Here is a 27,409-nt window from a genome sequence, read left to right as displayed (position 1 = left end):
AGTTTCTGATACTTTTTAAAAAGAATTTAAAAAGAAAAGAACCAACGCGATTAAAAGGAATTGGAAAATGCATGTCTCCTTCACGCATCTTCGTAAAATTAATAGTACCTTTTTGTCTCAATCAGAATCGATTTGTGTCACGATAATTATCGAAACTCTTAGGACGCTATCTATAGAACTCCCAAGAAAATCCTAATCTTTATTTCTATACCAACCATTTCCATCCCTTTCGAATCAATTGAACACGAAAAGCCTTTATCGTGAGATTAATCGTAAGATTAATCGTCCACTCGCTTTTCGAGATTTCGAAACGGAATTAATTACATTCACGAAAATAAAGTGGGAAGCCGATAGTGAGTCTTACTCCGACGGAATGCAGGAGACCCCTAAATTATCGCGAATTTTATAGCGGTTATATTAATACTGATTAGTGGTCGCGTAAGATTTCAACGGTGCCCCCGTTCCAGTTATTTGCCATTTACAAGTTGTACGGGCCGCGCGCGTTTATCGTACCACGCGTTCCGCGCGCGAGCTGTTTTCCTTATATTTATTTTATTTCCGCCGCGGAAACCGCGTTCGTTAATGAACGCACCTCCCGTTCACTTCTGCTCGGTGTAGCAGCGTTGCAATATTAAGGCTATTCTACAATTGCGTAAGCGTGGTCGTAAATGGTTGTAAGAGTGTTGTACGGCGTGGTTGTAGAGCGGTACTGCGGTTGTAAAGCGTGTTGTGGAAGATGGTTGAACTTCATCTTTCACGACTACGCCAGATGTGAACGTAAGAGCCAACCAATCAGAGTGCTGTTACGCGTCATCACGCCGCGCGCTGCCATAATTGTTTTTGTCGAAACAGTAAATACACGTGATCCCGAACCGAAGACCGCTATAAAGATCTCAAGAGTCAAGTTATAACATTCTTTCTCGGCATCCGAAAGTATTCTTTTTTTTTATTGTAATGTTTTTGGTACGTGTTCATCATGGAATACGAGGAAAGTGCTCAGTACGAAAAAGATGAAACTTTTTTAAACTTATTATCGTGTAGAGAATTGATTGGGCTGGTGAGAAGCAACGAATTATTATGGAAAAAACGATGCATTTCACACAAAGATCAACAAATGAAAAGTGTGTGCTGGACGAGTATCGGAAGTGCCTTGACCTCTGTACTTTCCGCTGCACTCTGATTGGTTGCTGTAATTAAGTTTACAACGTATCGTTACTTTATTGTAGACTGAACCGTTGTACAACATTCACGACTACTACTACTCCTACTCCTACAACCTTACGCTTACGCAATTGTAGAATAGCCTTTACGCGAACATTGTGCACACGACAAATTGCCAGCGAGATGAGCTGTTGATCGTGGGAACAGGACAAACTCGCGATTGTAGCGTTATTCGCCATGCGTATTAGCATTGTAAAATGTACGAAAGATTAGAAACGTCCTAAAGAAACCCCCAAGCTTCGAAAGCGTCTGCCGTAGAGCTGCGTGGAACGAAAAGGCACATGTGTAATTATATAGCGCGAGATGCGGGTATCTTGAAAACAAGAGGCACGTGAATTTATTGTGAGATACGTCTCACACACACATACACGCACGCTCGCACGCACACAGAGATTCGAATAAAAATAATTCTCCATATTTGATAATTATCATATTTCACATTTGTCAAGAATGTGCAGAATAGCTTGCGATATATGTTCAAGATCATGTATATGTGTGTGTGCGTGTGTCATTTTTTGTGGCGTTATTTACATTCTTTGTTAGTTTACCGTGCGCCAATTGTATATATGTATGCAGAAGATATAGAAGAGAGGAATATAAAAGGGAGAGAATGCTTACGTTCGTATCTAAATAAACTTGCCATCAGGGATGCGGATAATGAAAATGTTTATCAAACGTCTTACCGTATAGCTGAACAAGATGCACATATTTCAGAATTATCTCCAAACTTTGAAAGTTTGAAACTAATTCATTCTGGTTAAATATACGAATCGCTCGATGGATAGATTAAGAAAATAAAAAGAGCTGATTCTCGAATTATAAACTGTAATCTTTACTTTGACGGATTTTCCAGTTTTTACTATCGATAGTATCAAAATATCTAGAACATAAAGACTAACAAATTTTAAAAGTATAGAAATGCAAAACAGAGTGATTCGTGATCGATAAGAGACGACATGGAGCGCCCTAAAGCCCGTGTCACACTATATACGTATCGCGGACACGGATCGGATTGAGATTGCGGATCGCGGATCGTAATCTAGCCAATCATAGACGAGCAGCTCATCTGTGCGATTGGCTGACATCCGATCCGCGATCCGTAATCCCAATCCGATCCGTGTCCGCGATACGTAGTGTGACACAGGCTTAACGTACGCTAAATATTCGCGGGATCGAGACCAGCGGCGATTAGTGTAACTCTCATCTCTCTGTATTCGGTTTCATCTTCAGTTTCCACGCTGGATAACCATGAATGTATGTGTCCACTGCCGTAATATTCTAATAAAGATCTGGTCGGCGGCGCGTACATATGCCAAAGTAAATAGGGAGAGTCATGCACGGGAGTGTGTGCGGATATAAAGCGCATACACGGGTGTCCCCCGCTGCAGGACACGCAACGCGAGCGCGAGCCTCGATTGACCCGACCATTGTATACGAGCAAATATTGCGCGCAAGACGCATTCCATTAATTAATATCGGGACGCATTCTTGCCTGTGTCCCTCGTTTGATCCACCTGCGCAAATATTCATAATTTCTCTCCCTCTTTCCCTCCACCCTCCTCCCTACGTCTCTTTCTCATCGTTTGCGAGTCGCGAAATGTATATGTATGTTTTAACAAAACGGCCTATGCTAATGACGTAAAACTCTTAATATATATGCGGTTTTGCCATTTTATATGCAGCAAAGAAAAATTAAAGAAAGCACTTGGTTATTATTAAAGATGAAAAGTTTGTGTGAGAAGTTTTCAAAGCATAATAAAATATAAGTTTATGCATATAATAGTATACATAGGAAATATATATATATATATATATATATATGCATTCTTTTTAACTTATATTGGAGCGCATATGTTATTTATTTAAAATTTTAAATGTTTTTTTTATATAAATGTGCTACTAATCAGCGACAATGCAGAAGCTTTAATGCAGAATAAGAATAGAGATTTTTTATTAACGAATAAAAGAAAATATAAATAAATAAATATAAGAGAAATGCTTTGCGATGGACAGATAAAATCAATAATTAAAATAAATATTTCTGATTTTTTTTCTAGCTATTAGGTTTGTTTTAATTTAATTGTCATGATTTTATGATAATTATTGATTACATTAAAAGTAAATATTGCAATATTACAATTAATCCGATGGATTCTCGCAATCTCCAAAAACACAAATTGTTTAAAAAAACTTCTTATGCGGCGCATACAGTTCATCGGTAAAACTAGTCTTTGCTGGTTAAGAGACAACGTGAATGAAATGGATCGATGTAATCTCTCGAATCCTTGCTTCATTTCTCTACGCAAATTGTACTTCGCGTACAATTCATGTATATAATTCATGTATATTAGATAGAACGTTGTCCTTTTTTTCTCGCTGGAAAATGCAGTGATTTTAATTATCGGAGAAAGAACCCCGATGATTTATACCTCTGATTTGTATTTTCGTGGCAGATTGGTGGATATCGATGTTATCGATGGCAATCATAACAGAATTGGTAAAAAAGCATGGGTTCTCTTAATTATCTCAAGTAGTTTGTTCGTTTCCATTTAACCGTTTAAATCGAAGCTGCTCGTTCAGTTTGAATATACTGGAGTTGAACTCAGCTATAAGGGTATAAATAGACTGAATAGTAATTCGAGAAACCCCTGAAAATAAAAAAAGTGAGCTTTTCACTTTATTTTCCACTTTAGTAGATAACGAGATCGCAAGGTCGATTTAGGATAATGAAGTGTAATCTTCCTAGTCGTTATTTATACATGTTAAAAGTTTATTTTAGACCTTGACTTTTCTACTTACACATCTAGCATGAAAATAGACTGTTCAACTATATTCAATAAGTTATTTAAGCCAATACTTTTCGTTGCAACAAACGATATTAAGTCATTTTTGAACGTACATTATATGTGTAAAATTAACGAGACAAAAATACACACATTTTAATATATAAAATATATAAAAATATACAAAACGTAGCATTGATTATATGCTCAATAATCTTTTTATAATTTATTTCAATTTTATTTCGCATTTTTTCCTCACGACAGTATCTGTAATCAGTCACGTAACTGACTTTTAAGCTTTTCCGCAGAGAAAAACTCGATAGGTCTTCGATATTTTTTTCGCCTCTTATATTTTAGACACCTTCGACATTCATTATTTTCCGCTTCGTTTCTTGTGATAGCATTAATAATAACGCACACCAACGAGAGCGGAATTTAAGAGTGTAGCCAACATAATTTACTAGCGCAATACAACAGGTGACAAATTCGACGTTCTTCTTTCGTCTCCAGCCTTTTATCTTTTACGTATTTTCTTCTCCTCTTCCTTTTTTCATCCGACTTGGGAGTACGTGCGATGTCTGCACCGGCTCTTCGATATTAAACCGTTGCTACCGACCAGACATTCGCTGTGCCATTAGTCTTCAACGGGGTAGACTTTCCATTGAACGCCGTCAGCAACGTCGCGCACTTGCAACCTCCCTTTTCCCCCCCTCTCTCTCTCTCTCTCTCTCTTTCTCTCTCTCTCTCTCTCTCTCTTCGGCTCTTTCGATGTTTTCTCCATTCGGGTATTTCGTCGTTTTCGCCATTTGACTTCGCAATACGACTCGCGTTACGCATCGCATTCCCTCTTCTCTCCCGCCATGACGTCGCGACCGAGTTCACGGGGAATATAAAAATGTGCTGGAAAAGTCCAAGGACTACGATCAGTCCCATCGGAAATGCCGGAGTGGAATTAATTCCGATCACGGAGATGGCAGAATGTGCCCGAATGCACACGCGCCTGTAGTGCAGTTGTGCACCGGGGATTCCGAGCTCCTTCGCATGACAGAAACGTTGGCGCGGAACGTGGATTGGGCGAATTCCCGTTTTTGCGTAAATATTTATAAAAGCCACCGCGCGCGCAGCGAACTTGTGTTTTTTTTCTGCCGTTAATATCGCATACGAGAGTGTTGAGCGTGTAAATATTTTGCATGCATACTGTATGCACAACGGTATCGACTTTATTACATCGAGAGCCTTGCCCTCCTCGCGCCAGCTTCTTTATGTTTTACACAATTCAACTGCGAGCTGCTTGAGGCTTTAGATCGGAATTAGAGCGGTGAGTTATTTTTTATTTCACGTTCCTTTAAATTTAATTAAAAATTATTCCCTGTTGCACGCGTAGAGAAAAATATCCTTGAAAATACGTACTTTTTATTCTGAACGTGAAATGCGAAAAATTAAATGTCGACTTACGGTATAAAGGAATTAACGGCAGAAAATTAAGCTTTTTTTTAACGATATTTCTCCGTTTTTCTTGTCTTTATGTACTTAGAAGTAAGCTCCTGAAGCTTCATAATCAAATAAGATAAGGAATTCCCGAGTATTTTTCTCTACACCAGATTCCGCCGGCGTATATTTAATAAACTTGCTCCGTTGGCATGCGCTTTTGGAGATAACGCTTCTAAATCTCCCGTGGTTATCTCGCCGTGCAGATGCGAGCGAGATGAATGCGCCAGGACGAGTCAACGCTCCATTGCTAAGCGCAGCAAAGCTAACGCGACCGTGCGGATTGCAGCTGGAGAAATTAATAAGTTCGCCGTTCGTTTTCAGCTTGTTAGTTCACCGGTTGAACGCGCATCGGTCCATCTTGCGCGCGCGGATGTGTCGTTAGTTATTCTCGGAGTGCCTGGCTGCTCCCACCGCGAATGGAGTTCGCGCGCCGTTGCGCCACGCCGCGCCGCGCCAGGGACTGTTCAACGCGTATATCGCTGACGCGCCGTCGGATTAACTTGTAACGGCGGTTTGCCGTTTCGTCTCGTTTCCGGGATAGCGCGCGGAATCGGCGATCCCAACGGAAACGTCGATATTCGACGGGCCTCTCATTTGTCATTTGCCGAGGCGAGCGCGCGGGCGCGCACTTGGTGCATTTTGCTCGATTAACCAAGTAATTTAGCGCGTTTAACTGTTTCGCTTTTCCATCAATCACCGCACGATGGATCGGCGCCGGGTCGGGACTTTTGCGAGTGATAACACGTCTCGCGCGATTACGCTCACTTTGATGGCGGCTTCGCGCGGTAACGAGGCCCGCCGTTGAAATTTCCGTCGGAAAAAAAAAAAACGTCCCCTCGTGAAAATTTCTGTCAGCGCTGTAAAACGGGACGGTTTCGGGATTAATCTCTCCGAAATATTCGTCGTCGATGATATATAATCGTCCAATACTGTTGACTTTTATATGACACAGAACAACCTGCAATCGTGCGGGTTATTAGGAGGGCCAACGTGCATTTCCACAATGGGAAAGACAGGGAGAAAGGTGAAGAGAGGAAGAGGGAAAAACCTAGTTAAAAAGTAGTATTTTATTACTTCGAATTTGCTACGAACAGTTTTCTTAAGATAAAGTTTAAATATTTTATGATATATAGTTTATATATAGATTAAAATAATTGCTATTAAAAACTGTTAATTTGTAATTTGTAAAAGAATTTGGTTAATATGGTAATTCTTGTGCATTTTACAATTATATTATAACTAAACATGTATATGCCGAATTCACAACTCGTATACACATTCGTTATATTATGACAAGATGACATTTTCTGAGAACAGGATGTTTAACACAGTCTAACAACTAATGAATCTTATTCACAGTAATACCGATTTACGAAGCCTCCATGTTATGCAGATTATAATATAAATTATTTTAATGATGCCTGATGCGTTTCTTGTGCGTATTGTCTGCTAAAAATAATATAGTAAAACGTGTTCATTGCAGCGACTTTGTTTTCTGATTGTACTCGATTAAACGTAAGTTTTTTTAAAACGGGTCCTCTTTCGCGACGTGATAAGGCAGTAACATTAAGAGTTTCGCATAGTTTTGCTTTATCAGTGTGCGCGTCCAGCCTGGCAGCCTTGCTGATGCATATTGAAAGCATAAGGTGCAGCCCGGACACGACGGGTTCTCGAGAAGAAGTTACGCCCAACCTCCTCTTCGCATTCTATCAGTGTCACATGTCACCGTGTGATTTATGGATCAGTCAACGTGTCGGTGTTATCATAAATCAAAGAAACCCTTTTTTTACGTGCGCCCGGACCGGACGACGCCGTTATTCGGCCAATGAAAATCCACTTCGTGGCATTGTCGACTGACGACGAATCGGGAAGATAAAATATCTTCATAGCGTATTTTATGCATGTATATGCGTGTGTTAATCTTACGACAATTAATCCGGCGCTTTGCCGTGTATTGTTTATAGCTTTAGGTTTAGAATGGAAACGCTCGAGTACAGTTCTGGTGGTAGGAACCAGCATAATAAATTACCGTTATTGAGAAAACTTTGGGAAGCTTTGAGCAACATCAACGCGAAACGCCGAAGTATATATTGACATTACGATGGACTGAAATTGTACGTAAACGTGATTTCGTCTACCGTGCATAATGATTGACTAAGTTTGCATATTTTTGCGAAATATTATATATATATATATTTTTTATTATATATATAAATAAAATATTATATATAATATATATTAGATAATTATTACGTTTAGATATTCACATCGTTATTTGTTCGTAAAAACACATTTTTATGAAACTCAAGTTTTAATTTATTTCTATTAAAACCGAGACGCGCGCGCGCGCACGCGCGCACACACACACACACACACACACACACACACACACACACATACCATTCGATAACGGATTATTTCCGCTAGTTGTTTTTCGTCAAGAGGATGAACTGGCTAGGAATTATTTTCGATCGAACTTTTGAGGGATTATAATATAGCGACGATAGAACAGGTGCGTTCTTATGGCGCAGCTGTGCCACGGGAAAACGCCATATATAGTTGCCGCAGTTTCTAGGAAATCATTTATTTATCCTTTCACAAATATGCTTTTTAAAGATTAAGCTTTAAAATATTTTTTGCAAAATATTAAATGCATGGATTTTGGCACAACAGACAGAAATCTGAGCAGACGTCAATTTGAAAAGTATGAAATAGAATGAGAAATTTATTACAAATATTTCGAAAATTGATAATGTAAAAACAGAGTAACAGTCGGGGCCAAAAGTTGAAATAGTCATAACTTTGCGCCATAAATTATGAACATGAAAAAAAAATCGTGGTTTCGCGCCACAAATAAACGTATAGAGATCATTTTCGGGATATCTAAATCTGAGCTCATTGAAAATTGCATCGGTTTCAATGCACCTGATATATCGATCAGCATCCAGCGCGAAACCATGACAACCTCTCTCGCGTTGTACATACCATACGCGCGGCATACACGGGCGTCGATATGTCGAGATGCATGGGTTTAATGGATACTAATCGATGTCGTGTTAGAACCCCCACCGGGATGCCATTACGACGGACAGCGTATTATATTTTTACAGCTATGAGCGCGAGCTGCGAGAGGGAAGCTTTTCACGCGCGCGCGCGCGCGCGCGTGCAGAACATTAATTCCTCGCTTCCCGTACATCAACGATGTTGCGACGAACGATCTAGTAGGCGCAGATATACATACATACGTACGCACATATATATATATATATATATATATATATATATATATGTCACACAAAAAGATTTACATAATTTTGCATGAGGCTGAAATTTATCGATCAGCTGTCATTGCTTAACGTGCATCCTGTCAGTCGAACGCTCGTCAACCGAAGTACACATTGCCGACACGGTGCGTGGCGTATGATCGACATTTTTGAGATTGCTGTCGTTACCACGTCCTTTTCCCCCTCTCTCTCTCTTCTCTCTTTCTCTTTCAATGCACAGGCCGCATCCCCTCTTCCGTCCCGTCAAATTTTGCCGCTGTTTGACGTATCCTATAAGACGCTCATGACGGGCTTTACCTTTTACCAGCTCGACGTGCGTCGTTATTTAAACGTCTCGACGAAGACGAGAAGTGGCAGGATTCGGGATAAAAAATTGAGGAAACGGTGCAAAGACATTAGCATTCTTTTTCTCTCTTCCTTCCTCTTTTTCTCGATACAATTCGTATTATTATGCTAAAATTGTTACGTCAATGTTCTTTGTGTTTAGGTGTTTTGTATCTTGGGAAAATTATTTCGTCCAAATAACAGAGAGAGATACAAGATACTTCAAATTTTAATGAAATAACCCATAGATGAATATTTGTTGATCAAGAGTATTGGAGAAAGAAGTTAATGAATGTTTCAGAAATATTATATATTATTTTTTGGATATAATCGCTTTAGATTTGTTTCTTCGTAAAATGTAATATAAAATTTTGAAGAATAGTCTTCAAAGTTTCCCAAAGATCGTCTTATTCCCTTTTAAAGATATTTCAAAGTATGCGGACAGGTGTTACATTCGCGCAGAAAATCTTGGCGACCCTTGGCACTTCACTGTCTCCGAGAAAAAAATCATATTCATCTTTTGGAGACAAATCCTAGCGGTTCGACGTTCCGGAAGCAATCTCGTTTGACAGCTTACTGTCGCCACCGCGCCACCATTCGATATGTACTGTACACACGTATACGTACACGACCGCGTTACGTGAGCATATCAGACCTCACAGAAATTGAATCAGCAACGGTCGGAGGAATTCGTAAACGGAAACGCGAATCAACGGCGCGCTTGACGCTCCTCTCATCGACGCGCGATGCTTCGTTGCTAAAAGACAATATCGGTCCGTTCGACAAATCGGCGCGTATCGTGGTTCAAAGAAGCGTCCAACTGTCCACCCTTACACACACATCTTAACAATTTAGAGGCAGAACATTTATAGATAAATAAATCGCGTTTTTAAAAAATTTCCTTGAAATTAAGCAATTATAATTAAATAAACTGCATTAAATAAATGTTATTTAAAATGTATTAAAAGAAAATGAGTGTTTTAATTTAAAAATTTTGTCTTTCAAAATAAATCCGAGTAAATTAAAATAATATTAAATTATACGTTATTTGAATAAAAGTAAAATTAAATTAAAAACCAAGTATTCGTGCATAAGATTTAATATGACATGATAAAATGTCAGTTGTTGCGTGAAAAACCCATGTCATTCTTAAAGGTAAAAGACTTTAGTTAAAAGATAAAATATTCTTTATCTCTTTTTGCTTAACATAGTAGCATTTGATGTCGACTCCAGTCTTGGAATCTATTAATATTGACACACGACAATCGATTCTTCTGCTTTAACAGTCAGATGTCAAACGACTTTTAATATTTGAACACCCGGTATGTGAATGGCTTCGCTTGCGCACACTACATCGAATTGAAGGGAGAGTAATGTAAAGTGCATCGCGCTCAGAAACAGGGAGGAAAAATGATCGAAGGAGCCGAAAGGCGATTTAAAGCCACTCTCGTGCCGCTCACATATATTTACAATATTTACACTCACATATACATCTCCTCCCGCCGATATATAACCGCGGTGCCTCGCCGTTACCAGATCCCGTCGATTTCTTAAAAAGCGGCTTCGAGAGCGAAATGGATGCCCGGATAAATCTAAGGATGATGATATCGCGCGAAATATGACGGCGATTTGTTGGAGATTGAGAAAAACAGTGATCGTTTAGGAGAGCGGGAACCTTTAGTCTTTTGATCCTCTCGACCCGGCGAACTCGTATATTTCACTCGGTATGTCAACGAAGCGAGAAAATTCCGCATTATAGCAATATAGTGGATCGAACAGATTTTCGTGACAGACGTATAACATCTTCTCGCGCGGATAAAGGCCAGAAAACGCATATACGTGTCCGGCGCGGGTATGTTCAAGCATTTGCAAAAATTGCGCAAAAAAGGGATTCATAAACTCTATTAAATATAGTACCAAATAAAGCACCGTATAAAAATAAATTGTCGCCGATTTCGATTGTCTGCCTGCAAAATCGCAAAATTGTAGAATTTTCTCTCTAAAAGCGATATGGAATTAATTTTCATTGAAATGGATATTTAAATTCAAGATAAATGTATTGCGCTAAAACGGCCGGGTTTTATTGTTCAATTCGTTAAAGTAGTATCAATATTTTTTATTATTTCGACAAGACAGACTGTAAACTGTAACATTATTTGATCATTGCGAAATGCCACATCAGATACTGTGAATCGAGAAGAAGGTGATTTGAACATCGTGAAATGTGGCTTATTTTACTACCACTCGCAAGCTGAGAAAAAACGAGACTGAAGTTTTGACCATTCCCAGCCGTTCAATGGCGTGTTACTACAGTAATATTTTACGTCGACAGAAGAGAGGCGTTGTGTGCCGGTGGTTCTTTTGTTCCCATCGATTTATTGATGAGTTTGAACCGGTTTGAACCGTATATTAGTCGATAATCCAATTCGTCAGTAATGCCCGCTGATACATTGGTCGGATTATTATTGTTATTAAAACGTTTGACGTGCCATATATAGTTTATATATATAATTTTTATGTTTATATGTATATACATCGTATATATGTATGTATAAACCTGAAACAAAGTAGCGTTGTTTAAATTTAATAGCTAAATATAGTATCAAGTTTAACAGCGTGATTTACGCCGAACATGTTCTATGGAAATATGCGAGTCGTAATGCGAAGCTTAGTACTCTCGTCATTTATTACTTTTTGCGATGCAGACAAAGATCTCGCGGCGCTTAAAGCCTTTATTATAGCCAAATTGCGTGGCACTTAGCTTTAAACGTCGTTAACCGTTGAGAGAACTCGACTTTATTTTACTGTTCCTCTGCAGGAAGAGTTGGGACAAGAGGCAGCAGAGGAGAACATGAATAGAAAACAGTAAAAGCTTCAGTATAATTGTTTCAACGTATAATCCTTTCTTTAATATTCAAAATCATTAGAAACTAACTTGTGGCACAACTTCAACTATCATATTATTTTTACAAAGAAAATGCACTATTATATATGTAAAATATGCTGAAAATACGAGTAGACCAAGTCCAGTTTCGAAAAAAAATTGAAATCGAGTCTCTAGATCTAGAGAGTTGCTTGGACACCTTAGATACCTCACCTTTCATAATCTAAATAGATCACGTATGTACATTAGAAGGGTTTCTGCGCGCGGTCACGATTTCTTCGTATTAATCGCGCTTACTTTTTTTTATTATAATAACAATTTCAAATTCGTGTTACTCGAAATTATAATATGACGGGATTCAGTTTCCTTTTATTTTCACCGTTTTACACAGACTTGGGCTTTTGAATTCTATTCGGCGAAACAAAGTCGAGTAAAACAGCGAGAGTAAAATCATAGAGGGTGGAATGGCCATTATTCAGAAGTTATTATCCTTCATTCTTCCGCAACGCTTGCTTAATTTATTCGATCCAACCAGCCGCGCCCTCTTATTTCGCGAGTTTTTCGTTGAATTATCTCCTCGTAAATCAATCGCGTCCGGCACCATCGCTCATGTTAGTTCGCCGTTATTATTATCACGCGCGTCCACACGTCGAGCGTGCGCCGAAATTACTGGCGGTTGAATGAAGAGAACGCGGAAAGAATATAAATGGGATTGCGTGAGAAAGAAGGGAAGACGAAGTGGAAGAAGGAGAGAAAGGAAGAAGAGGACAAGAGTCCGAGCCATTCTTAATTAACTAAAATACGCCGCAGGAATATTTCCCTGTCATTTGCTTTTTGTATAAACTTTCATTAGAGCCCCGCTTGAGTTCGTTGCAGGTGTTACTCGGGTAATTTCCGGCGTTTTGCGAGTCTTTAACCGCCTCTCTTCTTCCCCCCCTCTCTCTCTTTCTCTCTCTCTTTTAGCGTCACGAAAAAAATTAATGAATTTGTGTATGTACGATGCGTGTTTTTAGGTAAAATTGTTAGAAAAATTACAAGGAATTACACGTCTTCCTTCCCTTTTTGTCCGCTTCTGTCACGCGGGTTCATTTTTCTTCCGCGGAATTTCCGTCTCGAAAGAGACGTGGGGAGAATTAAAGTGAGCTGGAGTAAGTACTCACGCGCGGTATGAGTGCGGCGCTCAGATCAAAAGTTATTTTCTTCCTACGTAACGTTTATATGAAATATCGCCTTACAAGGATACAGTTCCTATCCACTTTCATTTCAGAGAGCCTGTGAGAAGGCTAAATGTATATGTTTAAACATATAAATATTTATTTGCACGCCCGTTATTTCAACTTAAAACGGCGAGTTAATACTGCACGTTACGTTATGGGTTTTCAATAATTCTTTTTTTTTTTGGTGGAATAATTAAAATCAATTGCCACCACAATGGGTACCCATTTTGACGTCAGTATGGCACTATTTTCATATCGCCGTTTGAAATATTTAACTTATTGACGTAACAGTCTGTTATCCTTGACCAAAATAATATTTAAAATGGGTTTTAATTGTAAGAAACATCAAATTTATATACATTACGTCTCTCTCTCTCTCTCTCTCTCTCTCTCTCTCTCTCATTAGAAGCAGATATTAAGTAAATATACAAGCATGTTGTTTACCAGTTTAAATAATGATCAAAATCATGTTTGCCGTTCACCCGTGTCTTGCTCACGCACAGATGTGATTAAATAATATTTTAATTAAATAGTTAATTAAATGAAATAATTTCTTCATGGTCCGTACCAAACATGTTGACGTCATAATTATTTTTTTTGACAAAGTAACTTTGCATAACAATAATGCATTCCTGCAAATCAGTTCTGAAACGGATCCGTGCGATTTTCAAGTATAGTACAGAGTAAAAAAAGAGCATGAGATTCGTGTGTGTGTATCTGGATAAAATATAAAATATATATTATTTTTACATATAGAGATAAAATGTACATGAAATATCCTTCACGCCGCGCATAATAATCTGTCATTCACGTTGCGAAAAATCGAGCGGCTCGACAGCACGCGGTTTTTCGCGACGCGACTCTGCGTTAAATGCGTATATGTATATGTACGATATAATGCAGCCTCGCCTTCGGTCCCGCTTTGCTTATTATCCGGAGTGATGCATTGCTTTTCTACAATATGCGAACACATTCGCGGATTAGCTCGCGCCGGGCCGTGCCACGCCACGCCGTGTCGCGCCTTCGCCGCAAATACGACGGTGTATACACACATTCACGCGTTGAACGTCCGTGTCCCGAGTCCCGGCTCGCGAATACGATCGCCACAGAAGCGTGCAGCTCGACCTGTGCTCGTCCCGCCGATTATTCGTTGGCGGCAGTTGCCAACTTGCCGCAGTTGCACAGCGGGCGCCGACAAGCGCGCGGCCGCGCCAGTCCCGAATTCGCGCTCGCGCTTAAACATTGTGTTCACGTGTCCGGTTGCGGATTATTTACAATTTACACATTCGTGTCTAATTTTCGCGTTGATATCAGACACGAACTCCACGAAACATTCATCCTGAAAACGTATACGAAAGAATATGTAAGAAATATGTATATATCCGGAAACAGAGGCGAAACGTGCGTTTAACATTGATAGCAGTACGGACAGTGAAACTTCTCTTGGCCTCTTAACTTGCCTCTTAACTTGCAAGTTTGTTATAAGTGCCGTCGTGGTATGTCGTCGCATATGTATAGTTGCACTGTACTTTGAATTCATTATACCTGCGTTGTACACGTGTCGTTCGCGCAAAGAATCGGAGCTATACAGAATGTATGTATATATAAGCATGCGGAAATTCCTTCTTGAAATGTTTTTAATAATACGATATCTAGTTAATAATTCGATTTTATTCGATGGATAAAAATACGCAGTTGCAAATTCGGAATTCTTCTCATATTTGTAACTTAATTTTATTTAAACGTTTTGCTTTTTTAAATCACATTTCTTTATATTTATATTATTTTATAATTAATTTATATGTCGTATTAATAATTTTTTATGTAAATACGTTTCTTCTATAAGAATGTAATTTATTAAATCTAACATTTGTGTTGAAAGAGAGACAACAAAGCCTTTCTTTTATATTAAAACTTTTATATACCTTTTTTTCTGTTATCGTATAATGTTATCATAGTACAAATATAAGTGCTTCTATCAGCGCAGGGAGCCACTACGGCCAGCTATGGAAAGAAAACATTAATATCATAGATCTGAGAAATGAACAATATTGCATAAAGGATCGATCGTATCACGATATATTGGGCAATTTGAATTTATTTATATGCTTACATCAGTCTCTCTCTCTCTCTCCGTTACTTTTGAAATAATGTAGAAGCTAATTCATAGAAAATCACATAATTTTATCGCTGCGATACATATTCCCGGATTTATGTCAATTAAAAGATAATGTGAGCAAGAGAGAGAGAGAGAGAGAGAGAGAGCGCCAAAAGTTGGATCAATTAAAGTACTGAGGATTTAGCTGGCAGTTCAAGAAGGAAATTCCGACAAAATGACTTTTACGGAGCGGAAGGTCGAATTACCGGGTCTGAATTATTTTACACTCGCCTCGTAATTGGCTTTCAGTTGGAATCGCGCGACATTATATCCACGTTTCGCCGACATTTCTGTCGTCGCGTCGTCGTGCCGACGGATATCTCTTGGACCGTATATTTCCTCTGTTTTCTTCGAAATCCATCAGCCCGCAGTATTTCACGATTTCGGGGCGGACGAAAATGGATGGAAAAATTGTCGGCTACCCCGGGTAAAATCACGGGGTTGCATCTGCACTTCGTCTCGCCTTTCGTGAGTTTTCGTGCCGTCCCGGTAACAATAACAACGCACTGACGATAATGTATTGCGTTATCCCGGGTGATTATTTTCACTCGCGAACAAAATGTTCGAGCACTCCCACGGTATTATGAAAAATTGTCACATTATTTTATCCTTATTGTTCTACGCGTAAATTATGTCGCGTAGAATCTGTTATCGCGTGAACAAACGTTTGCAAAAATTAATTAAATTGTTCGAACTTTAGCTTTGTTACGTTTCGTTTGTATTAATTTTGTATACTGACTTTTACACTTTGCCTCGAAGAACAAAAAAAATGTAAAGTGTAAAGTTATACCGTACATCAAAGTGTTTACAGTATTAGTAGTGTTTACAAAATTTGCCAAATATATTTTTATTATTTTTTTTTATACATTTTCAAACGGCCGACGGTATACGAAATAAGTTTTTGTTCCGCGATTTTCGTTCCAACGAAGGCAGCATCGCGCGCATCGACTGTGCGAAAAAATCAAGCCGAACTGAAAACATTGATGATCATAATTAAATTTTACTCGCTCCGCAGAAGAATATTTCGATCATACGCGTATCGCGCGAATCGAAAATATTATCGAGTTACTCAAACCCCGTCGCGAGTCGTATTTAATTACATTCGTACGGGCAAAAATGTTAATTAAACGCAAACTTTCCCGCCCCCGTGGCGAGGAAACGTAATTAAAATTTCGTCGACAAATCTCGCCGACGTGATTCGCGAAATATTTCCGCGCGGATCGGAATTGCCCCTCGCCCAACCGTGCAGGGAGTCGCGATTTCCGCGGATTTTTTTCCAAGTTCCTCCCCGATTGTGTTTTCAATATTTTCTCCGTTGCGAGCGTGGAGGGCGGAGCTTCCACGTCGCGCGACGACGACGACGACGACGACGACGACGGCGTCTCGGGACTCCCGGGCGATCTGCATTTCGAATCGACGCGCGTCCTACTTCGGATGCGATCGTAAAGGAGCAGCGTAAAGTTTTTTCGCGGTGAAATTGGGGACGCATCTGCGGCGCGCGTCTCGTCCTCCGCGAGGTTTCCCGCTTTTGACGCCCGCGCTCCGCTCGCGCACACCAACGCGGTTCGCGCGCAAAAACACACACCCAGAATAAGTATATACGTACAACGTCAACAGGATACACAGCGCGGATACCAGACACACATACACATACATATACGTACACACGCGCGCGTACACGTTGACGCGGTGCACGTTGCAGCGCCGCGTATTCCGCTGCCGCAGTTGCATTGCGAACGTCTGTGAAGGCGCACGCGAAGACGCGTCCGTCTGACGCGTGATCTCTCGGGTGGCTGGACTATATTTAAGCACTAAACGATCCCGAGATTTATGCGCGAATATACAGGGTGCTCGGTAAAAAGTGTGCAAACTGTGACAAGGTGATATCTTTGTATTGAATTTGCTCCTTTATATTCGGAGTTTAGTTTGTTCTCTCAGAAAAAGAGAAAATAATCGTTCAACAGATGCAACTCCATTTTGCAATTCTTTCATTCTTTTTTTTTTGTTACTAAATATTTCCTCGATTGATCTACTAGTCGAAAGAGAGAACTTTTGTTCATTTAATTTTTATTTATATAATTTATTATATTGATATATATAAGAATCCATTCGCGTGCTGTTGGTGCAAATTTTTTCGATCTTTATATAAATTCTCTTTCCAAAAATGTTGATTCCATGGTCGTCGAAGAATTGTAATCTTATTACAATCTTATGAGTGTTGTGGAACACCTGGTATATCGATATCTTGGAACGACCAATACTGCAGTCTGCAAGTACAAGAAAGCAAATGTTGTGCGCGCAGGTATATAGATATCGTTTCGGAACAAAAGCTGTAACTAAACGATGTGTCATTTGTTTTCGTTCCAAGATATTATTTATTGATAAAAGTCTGTGTCCGCGACTCCGAATTGCACATCTCTCGACTTAGATCTTTTAATCATACGACAGAAATTGTTGTCTCGGTGAAACGTACGTGCAGTTACATATTTTAGAGCTCGAAATGTTGGAACACGCCGGTAAAATTAAACAGCCATGTCGAGCGCGAAATTCGCTAATCTAATCCAGCAGCTCTTCTTTATCTGCATAAAATATTTACGGCACATTACTTTAAAATCCTACTAAAATCTTGAGCTTAATTGACAACCATGTTTAGCACTAGATAAACCAGTGAATAAAACAAAGCATCTAATGCTCGCGTTTGTTAATTATGAATTTAAAAACAATGAGTTGTTATTACAATATAATGCGCAAATATGTAACCTTATGTAAGTTAAAAAATAAAGCATAATCTGTTTATTAGACACTGCCTAATAGTCTAATATGGAAACGTAATTTTGAAAAAGACGCTCACTATGCGCCTGATCTAAAATTTTGATAGTTCGAGTTCGCGTTATCATTTTTGTTAATACCAGAGAATTTTTAACGATTTTAATAAACCATATCGATGCCAATATATTTCGTGGTAAAAATTTACGTCATGTTATTGCGACGAATTTAATTCTACTTTCCCGTTGTATAATATACAGAAATTGAGTACTGATACTATCGCGCGTATCATAATTAATCCCAAGTGCATGAATTTAATGATAATTTTGTGATTATACAATACGATTAGACTCGAGTAAATTGGACGAATTTTACACGTACCTATACGATTCGATATAATTGGCACGATAGTATTGTTATCGCGTCTCTTCCGGGACAGATAGCGAGCGTTGATTTTCGGTTATTTTACATAAAGACATATTCTGTTCGAGATAACGATAATAATTCAACTACCATCTCGGCGCGCTGCAAATTAAGTCACGATGAGACTTGGATTACCCAACTTCGCGAACGTGAGAATTCCCTTATGTCCTCCGTTCTCTTTCTGATATTAACAAAAACGATAACGCTAACTCGAACTATCAAAGTTTTAGATCAGGCACGATGAACGTCTTCTTCAAGATTCATTATATGACGGTGTCTAATATCGAATAAACAGATATACGTAACGCTTTATTTTTTAACTTATAACAACACGATGTAAAATATCATAATAATAATAATAATAATAATAATAATAATAATAATAATATTTGAGATATGTTTTACACGATTTTTATAATATTTTAGATATGGATATTCGTGTGCAGATTGTTTCTCCCTCAAAAACATTTGTCTTTTCGAAACAGGGAAATTCTGGCAAAATGTAATGAGTAAACTGTTAGTTGTAAATTAGCGAGTATGATTTAAGTGGAGATTAGTGTATTAAACAAGTAATATCACATTCCAACAATATATATTTAATGCCAAGTTAATTCCTACTAATTCCTCGATCTTGTACACTATAATTCCCCAGCGGTTTATCCCTCCGGAACAAATGTTCGTTTTGTGTTGGCTCGTGCTTGTTGCAGGGAAGAGAGAAAGAGATAGACGCGTACATATATATCTTCTAAATTTACCGGCAGTTAAGGTTACACAAATTTTATTTAAAGTACTAGGCGAATAAAATTGAAATATTATATTATCTTCCAATTCAACTTTATAAATAAACATAAATAAATTCAAGAGCAATTTATTCTACATTACTAGGCACACACGTTTAGTGTACATTAAGTGTAATAATATGCACTTTTTCGTTCAATTATACGTTTCACGTTGTCTGACGTTGAACGGAAAAAAAGAACTTAATTTAAAAAGGCCCATTTTTTTACGCACGCTCGTAAATTATGTAATTTACAAGCGAACGCTGAAGTTGTGCTTGTAGCAAAATTCCGAAGATTATTTTAATGGTCCTCGACAAAACACAAAATTACATCTATAATAATACTTTTGCTTTTATATACGTTTACGGAGGAAGGATAATGGGATAGCGTCGTTGTGCGATCGAATTAAGTCAAATTACGGGAAACACGGGTTCGACGCGGATAGCACAATTTCGTATTATAATATAAAAATATAATGATTATCGGTTTGGCAGGGCTTTGTAATACACAAAAAATACAGAGTGCTGTCGAAGCGATGACCTCGACAATTTAATTTAATCTGATCGCATAGATGCTATCTCACCGCATCCATTAAGAACTTTGCAGTCTCCCGGCGCCGGAGTCCTCTTTCTCCTCGGAAAGTATTCACAATTATTTCACAAAGATTTTTCTGTCTGAAAAAGAAGCGGAAGACGGATAGAGACAGTACCGCGAACACGCGCGCGTTCTTGAATCTTGTATTAAACTAATTCTTAAACCTCAAAGAATCAGAAGCCCGCCGCGCCGCGCCGCGCCGGCTCTCGCCAGCTTGATATTCCCTCGTCATTCGAGAGCCCTTTTTTTTTAGTGTCTTTGTCGAGACCGGGGTCTAAATCTGCTTTACGAAGTTTCGTAATGTCGCTCGGCGGGAGAAGAACTTTCGTGTATCAAGCGTGCAAGCCGCAACTTTTTGCCCTTCTGACCTCGGATTTCCGCGGCGCATCGGGAAAGCTCCGCGTTAGCCGAAATCAGTCCCAACGTTTGTTAGCACTCGGAATAACTTCGTGCGGATGCAGATTGCGTCATTTCATCCCGGAGAAAAAGATCGAGGTCCGGAATCGCGCTGCTTATTAAACTTTGAAACTGCACACGAAACTCGGCGCGAAAAAATTAGCGGGAGGGAGAAAGATTCTTCTGTTTTCTCGTCTCGATCTCGAAACAGATCGGTTCCACCTTTCTCGTTGAACGGTTCCAATTACGTAGTTCGAGAGAATACGCCGAACGGATTAAATATTTAATAATCTCATGGAATATCAGATTAACCAGATCGGATCGCGTTGCACGGGGTGAGAGGAGAGAGAGAGTGTGCTGGAATACCAATTCGACTTTGCATGCGTATTTTTGTAGAATTTCCGCGCGCCCCGAGGCGTCTTCGTAAATAAACACGAGAAGGAACATCTCGAGACGGTGTCGATCGCGGTCGATGTTGCTCCGTTCGACTTCTCGGCGAGGTACTCTCTTATGACGGTCACGTGCGCCCTCGCTTTGTTCCTTCGAGAGGGTCCCGACAAGGCACCCGTTGGAGACGAGACGTCCTTCGGGATAGTTGAAGAGAGAAGACAGGAGACACAAAGAGAGAGAGAGAGAGAGAGAGGGGGGAGGGAGAGCGGCTTTTGCACGTTCTATGATGGCTTGTGGAGCAAGTGGTCGCGGCCACAGAGAGGCACCATCGATATTGCTAGTTAAAACGCCGGATCACGAATAGCCGGGGCGAATTTAATCGCGGATCGCGCGCTCTTCAATTAGCACGCTTAATCGTGACCGCCCGCGCTCTCGCGCTTTGTGGCACGCGGCAACGGGAAACTCGCGCGGAATCCATTGCGTGTACGCGGCCACCATTGGCAGACATGTCGGCACCGCTGCCGTCCACCGCTCATATCGTTCACTGCCGCGCGCGAGAAAGCTGGCGGCGGCCTCGCAATTAGCGCGCGGTTTCACGCCTAATAGAGATGAATGTCCGCGATATATTGACGTAACGGGAACATCGATACTTTCCGATCGACGAGAAAGTAACATGTAGTAGCACTTCGTGCCAAGAATGGACAATCGATCTGGAGATTTAGAATTTGCACGGCCCGATATTGTTCTCTACCGGACGTTCGGTATATTACTGTCCGTTAAGCATGCAAATAGATTGTTATTAAAAGTGCTGCCTCCGCGCCTGAGGATATGCTTAGTATAGCCATACTATCGGAATATTGATATTCAGTGTTGTTAACGACCGCTTCGATATTATCGGAGCATCAAAAGTATCGCTCGAGGCAGAAGCCGCAGAAGGCAGCAGAAGCGTGTGATACAAATCGTACCAACGAGATTGACTCTACGATTCAATATCGACATTAATGTTTAGAAGAGAGAATGCAATCCTTGATATTGAAAGTAAAATTGTAAAATGTATGTATGAATCCCTTATATATGTCCCTTGGTATCGATTGTATTTCAATATTCGTGTCGCTTATTAAAATGCCAAGAATTCAAGATACTTGGATATTAATAAAAAATTTTAGAATCTTGTATAACAAAGTAAAGCGAATTAATTAATTCGTTGCCGCGATATTAAAAGGTGCATTTGAGTTAAGAGATTTTTTTTCGCGGGAATGCGAAAAGCACATGGAGAGAGAAAAGTAGCTTGAAATAGTTAATATAGTTATTATTCTTAGTGTAACTGACGGCTAAAATCTTGCGAGTATTTCGAAGCGAGAAGCTGAGTCACGGAGGGTAAAACCGGAGGCTTATGCGGTGCCCACCGCGTCGTTCTCCCGTTTTTAGCCGTGTTTCGGGATTTCGCGGGAAAGTCTCATTAAAATTTACTGTTGTTTAAATTTCTCGCTGCATGCCTCGACTATTTCTTCCTGGGGGCAAATGAAAAGGGCTGGCGCGCCTCGGCGTTACTTTCGACGTCTCGATGACGCAAATCGTTCGCAATAATCTCGCGATGCATTCGCCATGGCGTCACGTATGCGCGTTCAGGCGTCCGCGATTCATTTCGCTCGCGCCGGGTGGATATTTTCTTCAGTTCGTCGGACGTAATCCTGCCGCGCTCTCGTTTTCCTCTTCGTAAGAATTTTCAAGTTTCAGCCGCGGTACGTGCTTTTCGTAACAATCGTGCGATGCAGCTATATATGCGTAGCGCAGAGCCTCCTTGTTCGCTTCGCACGCGTGATTCATTGTTCCCCGAGTGCGAGCGTGAGATTTGTAAAGGGGGTGCGTCATATTTTGCATAAAAGTGCGCGAAATTATTCAATGTCGGGATACCGCCACGCATCTCTCGATCCCGCGAATCCGAGTTGCCGCGAAAAATGCTTCATTTGCATATCCCTTGTTAGCTCTCTTGATAACGCATGACGGAAAAAAATCTTTCGTTCCTACAAACGATCTTCATGACCCTGCGAGATTGCTAGATTGCTATATGAGTTTCACTACATTTCCGTTTATGTATTGGTTTATTATGGTTTTATTAACAGTCAACAATAACCATAAGGAAACTCTATAAAAAGTTTTTGACGGAATTTATTACGTTTTGATATTTATTACGGAAAGGAATTTATCGACAAGACGGATTTTTCTTGTTTTATGTTTAAAAAAAAAATTAAAGTTGTTAACCAAAAGGAACGAAAGAGAGAAAAATGATTTCCTTTTCTAATTTTTCTGATTCTCTTTTACAAGTATTGATTTAAAAGAATCTTAATAAATAGAAAATAATCACATACATATTTTAAAATTTTCATCATATTTGTTTCAATAAATGTCTACTTTATTCAAAGCCTTATAATTTAAAAACGGTATTTAACCTGACGGAACGGTATTTTTAATGCGCCTGTAAATTGTCTGCGTTTCTCGAAGTAATTGTATTAGTCATGAAGGTTCAGTCGAAAACCCATGCGATCGTTACGCATTGTTGATCGTACACGCGTAAGGGAATTGCACGCATTGAACGAGAGCGGAAGAGATAACCGTAATTGCCATTTATGCCGCCGCAAGAAAGTATACGGTCCTTTGTTCTTATTCCGACGTCGCTTCCGCAGAATCACCCCGCCAAGCCGCTTTTACAAGCTTTACAAATTCGAATTTCCGACCCACAAAGGAACGTTTTACCGACGCATTTAACCTATTTCTGGGCGAGACGGTATTTCCAACATTCAAGCTTTTCTGAGCCGCACTGTCGACTGTCTTATCCGAGTTGCGGTTTTATGCTCTTGTGCTAACGAGATAAATGTTCAAAAGCGCGAACGCGAATGCTCGAGGCGAATGCAATCCCTCGAAAGAGTAAAAAAAATATATATATATATATATATATATATATATATATATATATATCGCGTACATCGTGCGTGCAGTATTTGACGTCGCTTTCATCGCTTCGCCCCTTTTTCTCTTTGAAAACATCCAATTTTCACTCGTAAATTCGAGAATTGAATTTCCGACGAAAAACCGCTCGGTAATTATGAATTATAACGCTCGTATGGCTCGCTCGACGAATCATTGTTTTTAATATTCGTGCGGTACACACATCGAGGGATGTACCGTGCCGGCCCGTACCATCGTATATATACACATCCATAATTAATTCGTCAATAATATCTCATTCGACCGCGCGCACACACGCGCATTCGGTATTGCTACATTTTCGCCGCAACCTGTTCCCCGCCACGTTCCAAAAACGCAGAAACTGCGTTCGGTATATTGGAACAAAAACGCTCAAGTTCTTATCTCGTCGCATATAGCGGAGAATTATTCCATTTGTACGGTCCGGTTGATTACGACTTTGTCAGCCGTGATTTATAACGCTTGAAAAATTCCTTTATAATATGGAACAATAGCTTTTCGCGAGACGAACGAATCGGAAATCGGACGTCTTCGATTTGGACAATTATAGAAATCCATCATACGTGTTCTTTTCGCGACCTCGGAATATATAGTTCGAATGGCGCTGTATTAGTATAAAGATCTTGTGAAAGTCGGTTATGTTCCGTAGCAGAAGTAACAGAAATCTTTTATTCGGGATTTATTCCTCAGATTTATTCCTCGAAAGAACGCGATCTTATTCGCCGCTCGAGTGCATACGCGGCGGACACACGTACTTAACAATCAATGTTTCGTAAGCGCCTCGCTGCGCATTCGCCGCTTTCATACCGCGGATGTTACGGAAGTGGAAATCCCATACATCCTGGACTCGCGGATCGCGATTCCTCGGCGACGCGCAATTGAATCGTACTTTATGCACTCGCTCCTTGTTCCGCGTCGCTCGCCTCGTAAAATTAATCGCCCTCCGTACCTACGGCGGCTCGCTGCGCTTTTTACGATATTCACGGAGAAAAATAGGAAAGCAACACAACACAATGATTGCGCGCGGCGACGTGGGGAAAAAGAGAGGGTGAATAAAATACTGTTTCCAGACGATAAGGATAAAAATGGACCCGACCGCTCGTGGTACAACAGAGATTAATTATCAGATCCTGAAAGCTTTTACCGAGGAACGTCGAGGTTGCGTAATGAAGGGGAATCAGGGTGCATTTCCATCAGGCTTGTTTAATTCTCAAGAATATAAATGACTTTGATGCGCGAATAATGAGGTACAAAATACAGCGCACGCTCGCAGTAAAGAAGACTCTAAGTTTAACGACGGGTATTATCGTCATCCTCGTTGTCAATTCTCGAGTAAAACTTCAACAAAATGGACAACGAGAAATTTTAATATTTAATTATAATATTCTTAAAGTTTCGTTCATGACGAATCTTTGTTTTGCGATCTCTTTGTAATGCGAAAACGATTTCTCGATAATATTTTTATTCGGACAGATTGATTCCAGATACTAACAAAGAACCTCTCTTTTCAATTAAGATTGAAGGTGAATTAAATTACACGATAATAGCTATGTTTATAACCTTTTGAACGAATATTTGTTCAATTGATTGCGCCACGTTTATTTCACGTGATACTGAAAACGTGAAAATTTGTGCGAGGTCTGTCTATCTGTTTCTGTAGCGTATAAAATCGTACTTTTAATCCGTGATGTACAACGCTTTAGATTAGATTAATCCGCCGCGATCGCTATTAACATTTCGGAGTGTTTATAACGCCCGACGAACCATGATAATCCGCCGGGTGAGCCATATATATGTAAAGTTTTAAAACGTATACTCGCCCTCGTTATCGCCCGGCGATACGAATCACCCGTTCCGGCGCGGCGTAGCCGCAAAACTCTCTTTCGCTTCCGTTCCGATTTCGTTGGGCGCGAGATCGCAAGATCGTGTACATTATCCTCACGCGCACGTAGTGCCGCTAGGAATGGGATCGAGTCAATTAAAATTACTTACATCTAACTTTTCGAATATCTACTTATCTCCTGCAGAGGAAATGACGTTACTTTTTTAATTTTTTGTGTCCAATCGCGGCACGACATCAAGAGCTACTTTTTCCAGATCAGTTTTCGTACCGCTTATTGTGCCGAGATCTTCCCGTCGCGCCTCTATAATTGATTTTATATAATTGTGACTTTTTCCGTAAGAAACGCGGCGTGGTTCGCGCGCCTCGTCAAAACTGCCTGCGAAGGGCTTGAGCCCATTTCTACTGTCCGATCGCAATTGCGCGCGCGCATGGCATACACATAAGTACCTACGAGCACGATGGCACGTGCTCGGTGAACTCCAGAAGCATGTATATACATGCCGCCACCGCGGTCCGCGCGAATTCCGCTCGCAGTTGCATTTCGCGCGTCGGTGCAAGCGGGCGCCCACGCTCGCCCACGCTCGCTCGAGTTATTGTTATAAGTTATAACCCGGCCTCTACCGTTTCCTGCGCTCGCCGTTTGTATTGGCGTTGTCGAATTTATTACGGCCGGGGCGCGCGCGTCAACGTTAAAAATTACTCGCGCGTTCGCCTTGCTCGGAGAGTGGTATATGAATGCAATTTCGAAAATTCTGTTAAACTCGACGTCAATAATCGTTTGCATCTTATTGAGCACCGTACTTGAAAGTCGTACCTGGAACATTGCTTTCTCGGGCAAAATAAGCTGCTCGGCTTCTTTCTAAAAAAAAAAAAAAAGAAACCTGAAAAATATCGAGCACAGATTTATACAGTACTATATTTTAAAATTTTGTTAGCGTATTTTTATTATTTTTGTTTTTCAATATACAATATAATCTGAGAAATTTTTAGTGAAATGGTACTTCCAAATTGTTACGTATGAGTATCTTAAAAGTTTCTTTTGCAAAAGAATCTTCTTCAACTAGGCTACGTGATTCTTGATATTACGTATCTTCGACACGTCTTTTTTGATGAATCATTAATATTGTTCAATGAAAAAAAAAAGGACTTGAGAAACAAGGTAAGATATTAACTCAATGTTTGTGCAAGGAACATCCATTTTTCCTTTCTACAGAAAGATTTGCTGGTAGACTTTTGCGTGTATGCATTTTTTCCCCCGAGTCGGCGCCGCGGCGCACCCTCCCTAGAGATATCACGTGCGCGTAGAGACTAGAGAGACGTGAGATATATATATATATATATATATATATATATATATATATATATAGTGGAGAAAATAATAAATTCTTCTAAGCACACAGAGTGCTTGCGAATTTTTCTATCTCGTAACGGGAGTTTGCAGTATATGGCCTGAATCCATTCATATTAACGTGCCATATATATGCTAACGCGTTATAAATATTCAAAATGTGTCCTACAATACGGCTAATACAGTGCGGGGAAGGTATAATACTTTGGCAAGTCCACAGTGCGTGCTAATCATGGTTGTCAGTAACATAATATATAAATTTAAATCCGAAAAGCTGCTGAGATCGGCGATTTTCGGCGTCCATTTCCCTTTGTTACCCCGATCGATTTGTTATGCAAATTATAGCGGTCGAATCATGAGAAGGATATACAAGTTTCGGAAGACCGTCACAGACTATCCTTATAAAACGTGCATTATGAGTGGAACGATCGATGATGCTATGAATGTTGCAAACGGGACAAAAGTGCTTTTGATCGATACGTTCGTGAATTATTTCCACGTGCCTTCGAGAGGCCTTCCACGG

General features: G+C 40.0%; 1 protein-coding gene and 2 long non-coding RNA genes across 6 annotated transcripts in view; 2 read left to right on the top strand and 1 right to left on the bottom strand.

Annotated features, from left to right (window-relative positions):
- The window catches only part of LOC143900010 (uncharacterized), a 160,019-nt gene that overhangs the window by 108,718 nt on the left and 23,892 nt on the right, over positions 1–27,409 (top strand). The window lies entirely within an intron of this gene.
- Positions 1–27,409, bottom strand: part of LOC143900013 (uncharacterized) — a 95,248-nt gene that overhangs the window by 47,746 nt on the left and 20,093 nt on the right. The gene's annotated exons all lie outside the window — the stretch shown is intronic.
- On the top strand, positions 14,090–27,380 carry LOC143900012 (uncharacterized). 2 transcript variants are annotated; one of them, XR_013257671.1, is made up of 3 exons: positions 14,090–14,567; positions 16,980–17,242; positions 27,232–27,380. It is a non-coding gene; the product is annotated as an uncharacterized LOC143900012 (long non-coding RNA). The 2 variants fall into 2 exon arrangements; XR_013257672.1 differs by having other exon boundaries at positions 14,104–14,567; positions 17,065–17,242.

Source organism: Temnothorax americanus, unplaced genomic scaffold, assembly GCF_048541705.1.
Source record: "Temnothorax americanus isolate GAGA-0224 unplaced genomic scaffold, ASM4854170v1 Scaffold3, whole genome shotgun sequence".
NCBI lineage: Eukaryota > Metazoa > Arthropoda > Insecta > Hymenoptera > Formicidae > Temnothorax > Temnothorax americanus.
The sequence above is the reverse complement of the archived record's forward strand: the minus strand, read 5'-3'. Positions and strand labels throughout refer to the sequence as shown.